This window comes from Theropithecus gelada, chromosome 16 (genome assembly GCF_003255815.1).
Source record: "Theropithecus gelada isolate Dixy chromosome 16, Tgel_1.0, whole genome shotgun sequence".
NCBI classification, from domain to species: Eukaryota; Metazoa; Chordata; class Mammalia; order Primates; family Cercopithecidae; genus Theropithecus; species Theropithecus gelada.
In genome coordinates this window covers 71,604,535-71,620,197 of record NC_037684.1, presented here as the reverse complement: position 1 = coordinate 71,620,197, position 15,663 = coordinate 71,604,535, and positions in this window count along the sequence as shown.

Here is a 15,663-nt window from a genome sequence, read left to right as displayed (position 1 = left end):
GGCTCATTCCTACAGGACCTTCCCATTTGCTAATTTTGCTAGGAGCCAGAAAGAGACCCTTTCTGCAGCCCACTTTTTCCTTTTAGCAAGACAAGATCCCTGCATATATCACCATGACTCCTGAACAACTCAGATGGCCTCATGGTAGAGTGAGAGGGGAGCTTATTGGCAACAGGAAGCTTTTCATAGCTATTCTAAATAATATCTCCTTGTGTATGCATAGGGCTGTGGGAACCATAAAAATAACTTTTATTTTGCAATTACTTTTTTTTCCCTCCCTGTAAAGTAAAGGTTAATTTTAAGGTGATGTGAAATCTTTGGACTAAGTTTCAACATTCCTGTCTTTGGTATTTTAACCCTGCAGTCGCTCAGACGTAAGAACGCCTTCCCTACTTCCATTAAAATGGTGCCCTGCTTGCCCAAGAACCTGCTCTTTAGTAAAACCTGCACATTTTCTGATAATGAAAATCTGTATCTGTATTGAGGGCCATCCATTTATTTGCAACAAGCGGGTTGTCTTCATCTCTCAACGCCAGTGCTCTTCATGGGTATAGCAAAGACAAGGGGCTCCTGGAGAGACAGGAGGACAGGCAATCTGAGAGGAAAATAATAAGCCAGGTCCACACACAACACCCATGAGCACCACGTGTAGCGCAGTCTGAAAGATTAACACATTGGTGCTTTGCAGCAGTGCTGGAAGGGGCGACCAAATTTCCCAGTTCCCTAAGGTAGATATCATAGATATTGGTCAGCCCCTGTGGGAAAATAACCATGCCTCCAAATACTCATGTCCTTGTGAAGTCTTCCCTCCTTGAATATAGGCAGACCCTGTGATCACTTGAACCAAGAGAGTGCAGTGGAAGTAACATTGTGTCAATTCTAGGTCTAGGCTTTAAGAAGGCCTGGAAGCTTCTGCTTTTGGAAGCTAGCTGCCATGTAAGAAGTCTGACTAGCCTGAGACCACCATGCTGTGAGGAAGCCTAAGCAGCCCATGGAGAGGCTCCCCAGCCAACAGCCCTAGAGGAGCTCTCAGGCTAGGCAGGCACCAACTGGCAGCCATGGGAGTGAGGCCATTTGGGATCTTCCCACTCTCCTAGTGCCCCAGCTGATACCATGTGAGACAGAAATGCTGCTCAGTCAACCCACAGAATCTCAAGAAAGAATAGATTGTTGTCTTAAACTACTAAGTTCTTAGGTAATTTGTTATGTAACAATAGACAACCAAAGTTTTCACTGGATTCTCAGAAGTCAAATTCCTGGAGAGGAAGGAAATCTGACATTTGTGGAGTGCTTACTGTGATCCCATCATATAACATGACAATCTCCTGAGTCTTCTTGGCTGATGCCAGGATGTGAGCTCTTAACTACCATCCTATACTGTTAGTTGGTCTCTGAGAGGAGTGTAATCCCAGACAGTGGTTCTCTTCTCCGCAACAACAAAAAATGTGTAAAATGATTGTATTATTGAAATGAGAACTGAGGACAGAGGTATTTAAGACATTTTTACTTTTGGAAAATGTGTATAAAATTAAAACATGAGTGGGATCCAGCTTCTGTGTCATTGATCCTATCTTGAGATTGACACATGTAATGATAATGATAGTCAACTTTTCCTGAGCAGCAGAACTGCACGTGTATTATTTCAACATCACGGGTAAGGTACATACATTTAATGATTTATATTCTAAAATGGGAAAATTGAGACTTAGGGAAGGAAAATAACCCGAAGCCAAACAGGGGCAAATTTCAGAGTCAGGAGTTAAACTCAGATAAGCTTGCTTCCAAAGCTCTTTGCTGTAATCCTACAGTGCCTTCTTCTAAGCTGTTTAGAATGAATGAGACATCCTCAAAAGTTATGTGTTTAAAGGAAAATTATTTTAAAGCCAATGTTTTAATATCCCAACAGATATTCATGAAGGTGTAATATTTTATTATAAATAATCAATACCATCAGTACCATAAATTTTACCATAGTATTGCCAAGACTTAGCTTTAAACTTCTTTGATTCTATCTTTAAGTAGAATTTAAGTATAAGAGCTGAGTATCTATGTGCTCTGTTTTTTCAGATAGAGAAAACAATTCCCTGACAATTTGATAAAAGGTATATGGAGGTTAGTCCCGCATCAGTGTCAATGGGTATTGCCAACAGGATGCTAGAAGAGATTGAGTGAGGTACAATTATTTGATTTCCAAAACTCTGTCATTGAAAACCAATGCTGGTAGCCATTAGTGGCCTAGACTACTAAACTATTTACAGCATTCCATCTCCTTAGTCTCTTGTGGATGAGTGGATCCATGTGACCAAGCGGAAGGGATGTGAGTCACTTCAGACTTGCATATTTAATTGCCAGTGTGAGACTGTCTAAAGTTTTCTTCCTTTTGACATGACAACCAAGAACATTTGAGATATTCCCTGAGCCACCAAGATAAACAGAACTTACTTGCTGACCTACTACAGCCATTTAACATGTTGAAGAAATATATTCATGTAGTCATAAGCCATGGACACTATGGAGTTGTTACTGCAGCATAACCTAGCCTATCCTGACTGATGCACCAACCAGAAGAAACAGCTGAATGCAGGGACTACAACGTGAATGGTCATTTTCTACTCCGAAATTCAGACTGTTTAGTTCCCCAGAGTGCAGGTAGTGCTGGCTAGGCAATTGAGCACATCCCATCCCTAGAAATAGCAGGCTAAAATGAAATAGTTTTCAGTTGGGCATGGTGGCTTACGCCTGTAATCCCAACATTTTGGGAGGCCGAGGTGGGCCGATCACCTGAGGTCTGGAGTTTGACTAGCCTGACCAACATGGAGAAACCCCATCTTTATTAAAAATACAAAATTAGCTGGGGGTGGTGGTGCATGCCTGTGATCCTAGCTACTCAGGAGGCTGAGGCAGAAGAATCGCTTGAACCCAGGAGGCGGAGGTTGTGGTGAGTGGAGATCGTGCCATCGCACTCCAAGCCTGGGCAACAAGAGAGAAATCCCGTCTCAAAAAAAAAAAAAAAAAAAAAAGTTTTTACTTATTTAGGAAACAGGACAAAGCAAGGCCCTCTAAGCACAGAATAGCCAGCCCAGAGGTGCAGGTATTTCTAAGACTATGAGAGCCAAAACAACCCAAGGCACTTCAGTGTTAAAACCCTCGGAGGCTATAAAGTGGGGATGGCAAGCTCAAATGCTTATGTGGCCAGCCAGGAGATACAAGCGAAGGTTATTTAGCTTTCCTGGTATCACTTTACTATAATAGAAACAACAGTGAGGCTCAGTGGCAGCTGAACTTCAGCTGCTGGGTTGGGGAAACAATACGGAGTTTTAGGGGAGCAGAGAGCAGCCTTTGAATAAGCAGACCTGAAGAATGTGTGCCCAGACTAAAGAGGGAGCCTCTATTCTGCTCTGGAATGTGCCCTTTGTGGCCGGAACTGCTGTACCCTGCTGTTGAGGTTATTGAAACCCTGGTAAGAATCAGAAAGCTCTGGCTTAGAGACTGAAATAATACTATGATAATAATACTTCAGATGCTTATTTTACAAAGCAACTTAATAAGGATAACAGTAGAGACGGGAGCCCCAGTTTAGTCCTAGGGCTTAGTTTTGTTTTATTCATACTTTAAATTGCAGCGTTGGTGGCCACATTGGGTCTGAGATGAACTGAGGCCCAGAGATGCAAGAATGTACCAGTCGGGACAGGTAATATGATGTGGTTTTAATTTATGGCACTAGTGCACAGTCCAATAGAAAATGGGAGATTGAGTCATCTGGGGGACCTAGACCTGTCAAATTAACTTTAAAAGTATATGTTGTTAGAAATCAAGAAATAGGACCTAACCCATAGTGCAATACATGTTCATCCACGTCTACAAAAGCAGCATTATAGCATAGCTTAATTCTATTCATAAAAAATAAAAGAAGCTTGAAATTCTCTAACACAAAATTTGAGCTGTCAATTGGGCAAACAGAGGAAGAGGCACATGAGCCAAAGACATGGGCTTTACTACAAATTCCAAATGGATAATACAGAAGGGCTTGATGGTGCATACTCTTGTGATTCTTTACCTTTGCATGATTTTACAGAAGACTGCGTGGTTAGAGTGTAATTTTGAGTTGAAGAGACATCAAATTAAAATTTAATAACCAGATTGGCATTACTGAAATACCCTGGCTCAGTGAAGAGATCAAAACAACTAGAGAAACTAGTCAACAAAATCCATCCCGTGATAACAGTGAGAAGCTCTGTAGCATCAGTTATGTGATGGATATAATCAAGGCAGCTGCTTATTTTAACATTTAAACCGTATCTATATATTTATATCTGTATGTTCATATATATGGATATTTTTGGCTACAGCATCCTTGTTTTTAAGAATTTGAGTTTTAATTTTTTTATAGCCAGGATGGTGAAGCAAATATATAATATTAAGTTTTATATACTTTTTTCTTTTTTTTCTGTCCATATTACCTGTATAGCAAATGACTTATATGTTATATCTTAATATTATAAAAAATTACATGACAACATAGAAATATATTATCCCTTTAAGATGATGAAACATTACAGATGAGGCTAAACTCTTTTTTGACCTCCACCCCCCAGTCATAGCCTCTGTCTCCTCAGTTAAATACTGTTATCAGTCAGATGAGACTCACTTATGTTTTTAGTTGTAAAGACTGCGTTGCTTGGCCTTTTGGAAGCCATTGCTATGTCTTTAAAATAGAGGTCAGAAACCCATAAGACTTTGAGGAATAATCTAATGAAGTCTTTTTTCGTAATCAGTAAAACTCCCTGAAAAATATATAAGCAACTCAAATTCAGTGGCAAGTGAGAAGAATACACTGAGACCCAGTAGGAACAACAGGATGGTCCAATAATACATAAAGCTTTGGATTTACCATCTCCCTGCTCTCGGGCTGGTTGAATCAGGTATCCTGAGTGACACTAGGCTGGATACCGCATTTGGACTGGGAATTGTGGTATGCTCACCTCCAGAGTCATCCTCCTCTTGTCCCCCTGCCAATCCTTTGAAGAGATGGTCTATAGAAAATTGCAATTCATCCATTTGTTTGTGGACTCAATAAACACATTTTTACTGAATACCCCCATGTGCTAGTGCTTTATGCAACCATGGAAATAATATGATGAACAAGACAGAAATGGTGTCTGTCCTCATAGAGCTTACAGTCAGTGGATTAGATTGGCAACCAATAATCACACAAAGAACTAAGTTAATTATGAGAATTTATAAGGATTTGAGTGTTTGGACCTTTGGAGGTTTCAATATGCAACACGATGGCAGTGGGACAGCCCCCATAGTTGTTCCAGATAGAGAGAAACACATATTACAAGACCCTGAAAATTTGCGTAGCTATCTATAGGAGTTACATATGGGCAGAGCCAGCTTCACTGGTGTGAGACTCAGAAGGGTCTATGCTCGGTTTAGTGCTTTATTCTCACCATCTTGAAATTCTATGTATGTATTTATTTATTTTTGTAATGGAGACTAGCTCTGTTGCTCAGGCTGGAGTGTAGTAGCGTGATCTCGGCTCACTACAACCTCCTGCTCTTGGGTTCCAGCGATTCTCCTGCCTCAACCTCCTGAGTAGCTGGAATTACAGGCATGTGCCACCACACTGACTAATGTCTGTATTTTTAGCAGAGATGGAATTTCGCCACGTTGGCCGGGCTGGTCTCAAACTCCTAACCTTAGGTGATCCACCTGCCCTGGCCTCCCAAAGTGCTGGGATTACAGGCATGAGCCACCGTGCCCAGTCCATCTTGAAATTCTTAATAATTTTTGAACAAAGAGCCCTGCATATCCATTTTGCACCAGGCACCTCAAATTATGTAGTCAATCCTGGGTGTGTGAGTGGGATCTGAAACCCTTTGGAGGGTTTTAAGGCAAGGAGTGACACGAATCTCAAGTCCTACAGGAGCACTGTGGTTGTGCTGTGAGAATGAAAAGATGGACATAGGCATCGCCCTCCAGGAACTAAGGGTATGGCTGGTAATGCCAAATCCAGATAACGCCTGTAGTCGCAGCTACTCTGGAGGCTGAGACAGAAGAAGAATGGCGTGAATCCGGGAGGCGGAGCTTGCAGTGAGCTGAGATCGCTGCACTGCACTTCATTCTGGACGGCAGAGCGAGACTCTGTCTCAAAAAAAATAAAAATAAAAATAAAAATAAAAAATAAAAAAACCTGAAAGTCATTGCTTCCCATTTGAAGCTTCAGATTATCTTTTAGAATTGTTTGGTATCTTTGACTCAACACTAGAGGCTCCTGTGCAAGGTGGGGCTACCTTTCCAAGGTAGCCTTTTCCTCTTCTTTCCTATCATTCAATGAGCCCAAATGATTGCAATGGGGTTTTTCAGTTGTTTGTCTGAATCCCTACTAATCGACTTCCATGGGCACACTGGAGTAATCAAGAGACAGAGGCTGTCTCCTCTGCCAAATGCAGTGTTTCTGTTTTCTGTGCAGCTTCTGTTCTAGGCATTTCCCATAAATAGTATTTAATGACATTATTGGCAGACACACCACTCTTCTTGTAGTGTTTTATCTATCAGCACTGTCCAATAGCGCTTTCTGCAATGATGGGAATATTCTATATCTTATCTGTCTGAACGATAGCCACTAGCCACATGTGGCTATTGGACACTCACCAGAGCACCCCATGAAAATTTAGGGCACTAAAGCTTAGCAAGGTTATATAGTTGTTGAGTGTGATGCAGCCAGAACAGGGCAAATCTGAACCTAAACCAAGATCTGTTGGTTCTCGGTGATCTTTTCTCTACACAACGATTGGGTGGTCTCATGCAACAATTCATTTGCAAAGTCGTACAGAACACCTATTACTTGCAATGGTCATTTTGGGGATACCAAGAAATAGCTCCAATGGGTCAAAAGGGGTGACCAATGAGAAAGGAAGAGAGAATCACTTTGTTGATCTCCAAGAGCAGAGAAGAAACAAAGGAGGGTCCCTGTGTTGACCTCTGAGAAGATGGAAGAAGGAAGGAAGGGGAGCCGTTTTGTTCACCTGAAGTCCGGAGGTGTTACCATTACTGTTGTATCGTGTAGCCACATCCTGCGTCTATGCTTAACAAGCAAGATCCTTGATCACTGGAGGGTCTTCATCGTTTGACACATACAGGTTACATGTGGGAAATCCCACTTATGCCACCCAAGGTCTTTGATGAGAGTGAGGCTGAGTTACCTGCCCAAGCCCACATAGCCACTAAGAGACCAAGTCCAGCTTGAAATCCAAATCCTGTTGACTTCAGTATCAGTCAGGGTGGCAGCAAGGAGTACAGATGCTGCAAACAACATTTGTGCACCGACACTGGGGTTTTTGGGTGCCAGGGTAAGAAATTTTGATTAATCCAGTTGGGACCAGGAAGCCAGAAAAGCGTTTAATAAAAATCTCCATGGAAGCTACTTAGGAAGTGGGAAGAATAAGCTAGTGGAGGTGAAAGAGTGGAAGGAGGAGAAATCACGTGGTAAGGGTTTGTAAATTAGGGGCTCCTTTCACGCACATCCAGAAGATGTCTTGGAGGTGCTGGGGACAATGGTGCCATCAGAGTGTCAAGGAAAGGAACTGTTCTGGGAGTCCACAGGAAGGTGGGCAGTTCCTTTTAGACCAGGAAGGTGTTAGCTGACAGTAGACCATGCTGTGAAAACGGTCAGCTGGTCCTTGATGAACATAAGCCATGTGAGCTAAACCACCTCATGTTTTCAGGATTTGGGGGTGTCTTAGTCTGTTTGTGTTGTCTGAGATTGGGTAATTGATGCAGAAAAGAGATTTATTTAGCTCACAGTTCTAAAGGCTGTAGAAGAAGCATGGTGCCAGTATCTGCTTCTAGTGAGGGCTTCAGGAAGCTTCCACTCATGGCAGAAGAGGAAGGGGAACGGGTGTGTCCCATGATGAGAGATGGAGCAAGAGAGAGAAGAGAAGATGCCAGGCTCTTTTCAACAAGCAATTCTCTTGGGAACTAAGAATGACACTCATCCACTCCTGAGAGAATGGCACCAAACCATTCATGAGGGATCCGTCCCTATGACCCAAACACCTTCTCATCAGGCCCACCTCCAACAATGGGGATCAAATTTCGGCAGGAGACTTGACCAGACCAAACAAACCATATCCAAACCACAGGAGGCAGGGAGTGAGGTTAAGGAATATGTGCAAGGCGCCCCCAGTCACACTTGAAGTGAAGTGTGTACAGGCAGCACACATGCAAGAAAAGTGAGAAGGCAGAGAAGTTCCCAGCAGGAAAGTCAGAGGAGGTCCAGGGTAGGTAGTGGAAAGAGGGTACCAAGGTGGGCCTGGGCAGTGTGTTGATGGGGCAACATTATATAAGGGAGGCCCAGGAGGCTGAAGATCAGAAACAGACTTGAAGGACATGAAGGAGGTCACTGATAACTTTTAATAGTTCTCTTTGGGGAGTGCAGTGTACCCAGATAGCGCAGGAATTTAAGGGAAAGAGGAACACGTTCCATGGCAGCAGGGGCAGATTGGCAGTGAAAGGAAGGAGAGAAAAGCAACAATTAGAGAGACAATGAAGTCAATGTGAGTTGCTTTGACATGGAGAAAGCTGTTTACGTGTGCAGGCTTGCAGAAGGCAAGACAGTAAAGCACGTACAATACAGCATATATTATCTTCTAGTGATAGATGAAATTCTTCATAATAACTTTGAAGTTGTTTTTAAGGTAAGACTTCTCTCATTATCTTTAAAAAAACTTTTCATCCATTTTCACTTGATTATTATTCCAGAAGCAGTATTTTTAAACTATAGTCATTATGACTGGGATAGACAGACAGATCAATGAAACAGAAAGTCCGAAAACAGGCCCACGTATGGGTGGATCCAATAAAATCCACAGTTCATGACAATGAGGGAAAGGACGGATGACCTAATAATTGGCTTTTTGGAAAAAAAATTAGAGTGTAATTACATGTGGTATGCTCATGTAAATTTCAGATGATCACAGACTTTAAAAAGTCATGAAAGTACTAAAAATTAAATTTAATAATCATCTAAACATATCAAAATTATAAATCTTAGCTCACCATTATAGGCCATTCAGACCGGAAGGAAATTTTAGGTGGCTCTTTCAGAAACCACCTGACGAAGAACTAAATAGATTATGGTGAGAAACTGTTCTGTACTCCCTGCATCCATTTAAATATTTAGAAGTGTAGTAAGAGTGTATTAAACTCAAAAGCTGGAAGGTAGCAGTGAATGGTTCCTAACACACTTTTTATTTGAATTGGGCTTTGGAATTTTTCAAATTCCATGGTATCCTTCAGTTACAGTTTTGAAGTATTGTGTACCCAACAACAGGCCACTACTCTCTTCCTCTAGTAATTGAAGAAAATCATCAAATATCTGAAAGGAATCAAATTCTTAGCAATTAATTCATTTGCATCCAGTGGCCATCTCTAACAATCCTCATGAATTGCCAAATATATTGCTAAGATATTCCACATGCCACATGGATGAATCACTTACTATTATTTAAAGGGCCTTAACTGATATTATCAGTGCCATGTAGTAATAATGCCTTAAAAACACATGCACAAACAGTCATAGCTGGGCGTGGCAGTTCACACTGGTAATACCAGCACTTTGGGAGGCCAAGGTGAGTGGATCATGTGAGCCCAGGAGCTCAAGACCAGCTTGGGCAACAAAGTGAGACACCCATCTCTACAGTAAATAAACAAACAACAACAATGACAACAACAAAAACCTCACAACCACCTGTTCCTAATTTCAAATCCTCATTTGGGTACCCCTTATCCTAACAGTCCGTGTGGAAAATAAATTTTATATTCTGCTAATACCTTCACACTATGTACTCAGAAGATATATATACACCAAATAGGCACTGCTCGGTTCTAATTTCTAATCTGAATGTACTTCCTTCATTATTGCATCGCAATTAATATGTATAATGTTGAATGCCAGGTAGTAAGAAGACTGACACTGAGAAACAAGTTTTTTTGTTTGTTTGTTTGTTTGTTTTTGAGACGGTGTCTCGCTCTGTTGCCAGGCTGGAGTGCAGTGGTGCGATCTCGGCTCATTGCAACATTCACCTCCCGGGTTCAAGTGATTCTCCTGCCTCAGCCTCCCAAGTAACTGGGATTACAGGTGCACGCCACCACGCCAGGTTAATTTTTTGTATTTTTAATAGAGACAGGGTTTCACCGTGTTAGCTAGGATGGTCTCGATCTCCTGACCTCGTGATGTGCCCACCTTGACTCCCAAAGTGCTGGGATTACAGGCGTGAGCCACTGCACCTGGCCGAGAAACAACTTTTTTTACTGTCATGGCATCTCTTTTCCTCAATGCCTATGTAGCTAGTTTCCATGTATCCTGATTTCAACACACTTTTTCTAGTCCTTACCATGACTCATACCACAATTGTTAACTAAAGCAAACACCTCTTCTTTTGTAACATAAGTTTCCAACAGGAAAACATCACCAGCCATTTTTTCCTTGAATATATATCACTCTTAGTCCAAGAGTGAGCTCAAAATTTGCTATATCAGTGGTTTAATCCAACCATAAACCAAAACAAACACAAGCCCTGCTACCACCCCCATGTGATGTTGCTCATTGTATACTGTGCATACGCACTTTATATGCTGTTAATACTCTGCCTCATCCAACTTATGTCTAATGGTTAAAGAGTTCTGTCAGTCACTACGTATCACTCAGAATGGACTAAGTTATGCTGCAGTAACAAATGACCTCCAAATCTTACTCAGCCAAGTTCATACCTGGCACAGGTCAGCTGAAAGTCTGCTGCATGCCTTCCTCACTCTGGGACCAAGGCTGGCGGAACCGCCATTACTGGAACAGTGCCAAGTTGTCATGGTGGCAGGGAGAGCGACAGCATGGTACATGGCATACAAACTCTTCAAGCTGTGTTTCCACTCGCATTTCCTGAAGCAAGTTATAAGGTCATGTCTCACTTTATGGGCAGCAGAGAGATGTACTCTCTTGATGAGCGAGAGAAACATAGTGAACAGTACAAATGATTTCCACAAGCGTATTCTGTTTCCTTTCTGAGCAGAAACGTTCAAAAACTAATGAAACTGATTTTACCAACTTTTGGGGATTATTTTGACCTAAACCTGTTTGTGCTTTGGAGAAGGCTTTGCGTCTTGGCTGTGTGACTCTTTAGATAGAAATATTCAATTTAAAACTGGAAAAGCAATATTTTGTGTTTGTTTTAGGATTTTAAAAACCTCAATGGGCATATTAAAAAAGGCCACTGTTGGAAAATGATGCAAAATCTTCATATCTCTGTTTAACAATGTTTCTAAACAGATAAATCGTTGCCGAGTGGAAGCAGATTCCTTAGTCTAGGGAAATCCAATTTAAAAATTTAACTCTGCAATTGAGGTTATTTGTAGGAAATACATTTGCCTGTCCTTGTTCTAGAATATGTAGCTTTATAGTCTATATTTGAACGAGACTGGAGTCATCTCTCTTATTTATATTTATGATGTTATTTTGAGCTGCAATATTTACGTTACTATTTTCTTCACAGTTTCATTCTTTAACAGACCAGTTTTGAGTCAGTGACTCTTTTTTGTAAACTGATAATTTAACTCAACAGAATGATTACAAACAAATAAAGAAACATTTTTTTTAAAAAGAAATTATTTGCAAAGAAAATAAAACTGTGCTAAATGAATTAAGGTAGACTTTATTGTAGAGAATGGATATATTTGACAAAAGTTGATTTTAAAATACATCAATTGTTTTCTACAATGTTCCACAGAAAATGTTTTCCCATGGGGTGAGTGGGTCAGGAAGGCAATATACCAGGAAATTAAATTTAGAATATCCCTGAGTAAAGTATTTAGAGGGGAAGTAGCTTATGTGTCCCAGAGATCCTGTATTATGAAGAAATATAAGCAAAACTCCACATCCCTAGAGTTACATAATGCATAGGACCTTACCTCTTTGAATCTCAGAAAATGAGGTACAATCTGAAAAGGTGAAAACTTGGAATCTCCAGAGAACCAGATTTTTTTTCTCTGTGCAATCAGACAATGTCGCTCTCAATACCCCTAGCTACATTTTCCAGCTCTGTGCAAGAGCTACCTCAATCATTTAATGGACCTTCCTTCCCTTTTAACTTTCAACCTATTTCCATGGAACCAATAGAGGTTTGGAGGTCATTCTCTCTTTCTCCTGCTGGAATACATACAAAACTCTCATTAAGCAACGGAGAAACACTTTCACTTTATCACTTAGGACTGCGATAACTGGCCTGCTGCAGGAAGCCACTGTAAACACCAGAAAAGGTCGGTGGCACATGAGCACTGGTTCTGACTCCATGGCCTTGTTTGCCTGTAGAACCAATGAATGTCAAGTTTTGATGAGTTGCACGGTCCCTTCTCCTGCTTGAGGAAGGATCCTGGAGGAAGAAAGAGAGGGAAAGGCTGCATACGTTCGCTTCACCATTCCTCTAGATGGGAGAGAGAGCAAAATCTACTCTTCTTTGGGCCAAAATATGAAAAGATACAGGAAAAGATTTCTTCTAGTAGACACTAGTGTTAGTGACTCAGAAGACAGTGGCAGCAATGAACAGCTTGGATGTAGTGCTGGGCTTACATCCAAGGGCAGCAACTCCACAGTCAACGAAAACTGGATAAGTTGGATGACATGGAAATTAGCAATTCTTGTGCATTAGGGGGCATAACAGACTGAAAAGCAAGCCATGGAATGGGAGAAAATATCTGCAAGTCATATATCTGATCACAGGTTAATATCAAGAATCTATAGAGAACCCCTACAACTTACCAACAACAAAAAAACCAGAAACAACCCAATTAAAAAGTGGTCAAGGGGCTGGGCACAGTGACGCATGCCTGTAATCCCAGCACTTTGGGAGGCCGAGGTGGGCGGATCACAAGGTCAGGAGATCGAGACCATCCTGGTTAACATGGTGAAACCACGTCTCTACTAAAAAAAAAAAGTACAAAAAATTAGCTGGGTGTGGTGGCAAGCACCTGTAGTCCCAGCTACTTGGGAGGCTGAGGCAGGAGAATGGTGTGAACCCAGGAGGCAGAGCTTGCAGTGAGCCGAAATTGCGTCACTGTACTCCATCCAGTCTGGGTGACAGAGCGACACTCCGTCTCAAAAAAAAACAAAAAAAAACAAAAAAAAAACCACACACAGAAAATAACAAGTGTTGGTGAGGATATGGAGAAACTGGAACCCTTGTGCACTGTTGGTGGGAAAGTAAAATGGGGAAGCTGCTATAAAAATCAGTACCACAATTCCCCCCCAAAATTAAAAATAGAATTGTCTTAAGACCTAGTAATTTTACTTCTAGGTACGTGTCCAAAAGAACTGAAAGCAGGGACTTGAAGAGACATCTATATACCTATGTTCCTAGCAGCATTATTCAGGATAGCCAAAATGTGGAAGCAGTCCATATGTCCATTGATGCATGAATGGATAAGCTAAGTGTGATCTGTTCATACAATGGAGTATTATTCAGCCTTAAAAAGGAAGGCAATTTTGACACATGCTGCAACAGGGATGAACCCTGAGGACATTACGCTAAGTGAAAAAAACTAGTCTCAAAAAGACAAATACAGTTCCACTTATATGAGGTACGTAGGGTAGTCAAATTTACAGAGACAGAAAGTAGAAAGGTGGTTGCCAATGGCTGGAGGGAAGGGGAATGAGGAGTTATGGCTCTATGGCTACAGGGTGTCAATTGTGTAAGATGAAAAGTGTTTTGCAGGTGGATGATGGTGGTGGTTCCACATAAATGTGAATGTACTCAATACCACTGAAATGCACACTTAGAAATGGCTAAGACGATAAACCTTATGTCATGTGTATCTTACCACAATGAAAACATTGAAGTAAGTAAGTAAATAAATAAATCAAAAGAAGGGGGCCCCAGCTCCATCCAATTAAGCTTGGGTGCTGAAAGTCCAGGTAATGTACTAGGCATTTTATAGTAACATGAAGAGGAAACAGGACTGCCCTTGTGCTCCAGGGATCATGGAGGGATTTCATGAGAGACCACACAGGATAAGTGCCATTCAAGAAAGGTGAAGTAAATGATGTCAGGAGGAAGGGAGAGACAGAGAGAGAAATCGTGAACAAATGCATATGTGAGCCCAAGGGGGCAAGTGCATGCTCTTAGTTTTTGAAGGACAGGAAACTTAATTGGGAGGTGAAATTTAAAGGAGGCACAAATGCAGTATGTGAGTTGTGACAGACAGAAAGGGTAAAGGGAAAAGTCGGAATAAAGGTATAGAAAGGGAAGCTTTGGGGGTTGGGATTTTAAAATATAAATTTCGGAAGGACAGAGTTAAGCCCATAATACCCCTCCCTGCCCCATGCAGAACAGTGTGGTGGGGCCTTGGTAATTAATTAAGCATCCCCAAGGGAAGGCAACTTTGGGAGAAGAAACTTGAGACTTCAAGTCTGGCTTTCCCTCCCCCAGGGGATTCTCCTTCCAGAGCAGCCTTGCAGTCTCTGGTGTGTTTCCCAGTTGCCTGGATCTAAAGGATCAGGGAGGAAAGTTGTGGAGGACATGGCTGGGAAAGAATTCTGGGGCATATGATGGAGTAATTCAAACTTCAATGACCAGTCCATGAGGAGGCATTAAAGGATGGAGCTGTGCTTTGGGAAGATATTTTGAGCTATTCTGTGTGGGGTCTATGGAAAAAGGGAGAGCTCAGGGGGGCAGGAGAGTTAGTGATGGGTGGGATATGGTTTGGCAGAAATTGAGTTTGGCTAAGAGACAGACTGCAGAGAAATAGAATTCTTATGAATAAAGAGAAAACCAGAAACTCCAAGCTGCCCTGGAAGGATGATCTGTTTTTTGGGAGGGGAAGCCGGACTTGAAGCTACAATTTTCTTTGAAATTTTCCTTCCTTCGGAGCTCCCCTATTAATTGCTAAGGTCCCACCACACTTTCTGTGTAGCGGAGTGTTGAGTTGAATTGTGTCCCACAAAATTCGTATGTTGAAGTCCTAACCCTCAGTACCTCAGAATGTGACTGTATTTGGAGATAGGACTTTTAAAGAGGCAATTAAGGGAAAATGAGGTCGTAGGGGTGGGACCTAATCCAGTATGATGATTGTGCTTATAAGACCAGGAGCCAGGGCAGACACATGCAGAGGGAAGGCCATGTGAAGACACAGGGAGGAGACGACCCTCTGCAGGCCAGGGAGAGAGGCCCAGAGGAAACCAGCCCTGCTGACACCTTGATCTTGAACTCCAGCCTCCAGAATTGTGAGAAAACAAATTTCTGTTGTTTGTGCCACCCAACCTGTGGCACTTTGTTATGTCAGCCCTAGCAAACTCATACAGGGTGTATAAAAAAATGACCTTTCTTTTGATGTCTTACAGTATGGTTGTGGGAAGACATTTAAAATAGGCTTTTGGGTCAGACTCAGTGGCTCATGCCCAATATCTCAGCACTTTGGGAGGCCAAGGTAGCTTGAACCTAGGAGTTTGGGACCAACTTGGGCAACATAGCAAGATTCTGTCTCTACCAAAATTTTAAAAATTAGCCTAAAGTGTTGGTATGCACCCGTAGTCCTGGCTATTTGGGAGGCTGAGCAAGGAGGATAATTTGAGCCCAAGAGTTTGAGGCTGCAGTGAGCTATGATCATGCCATT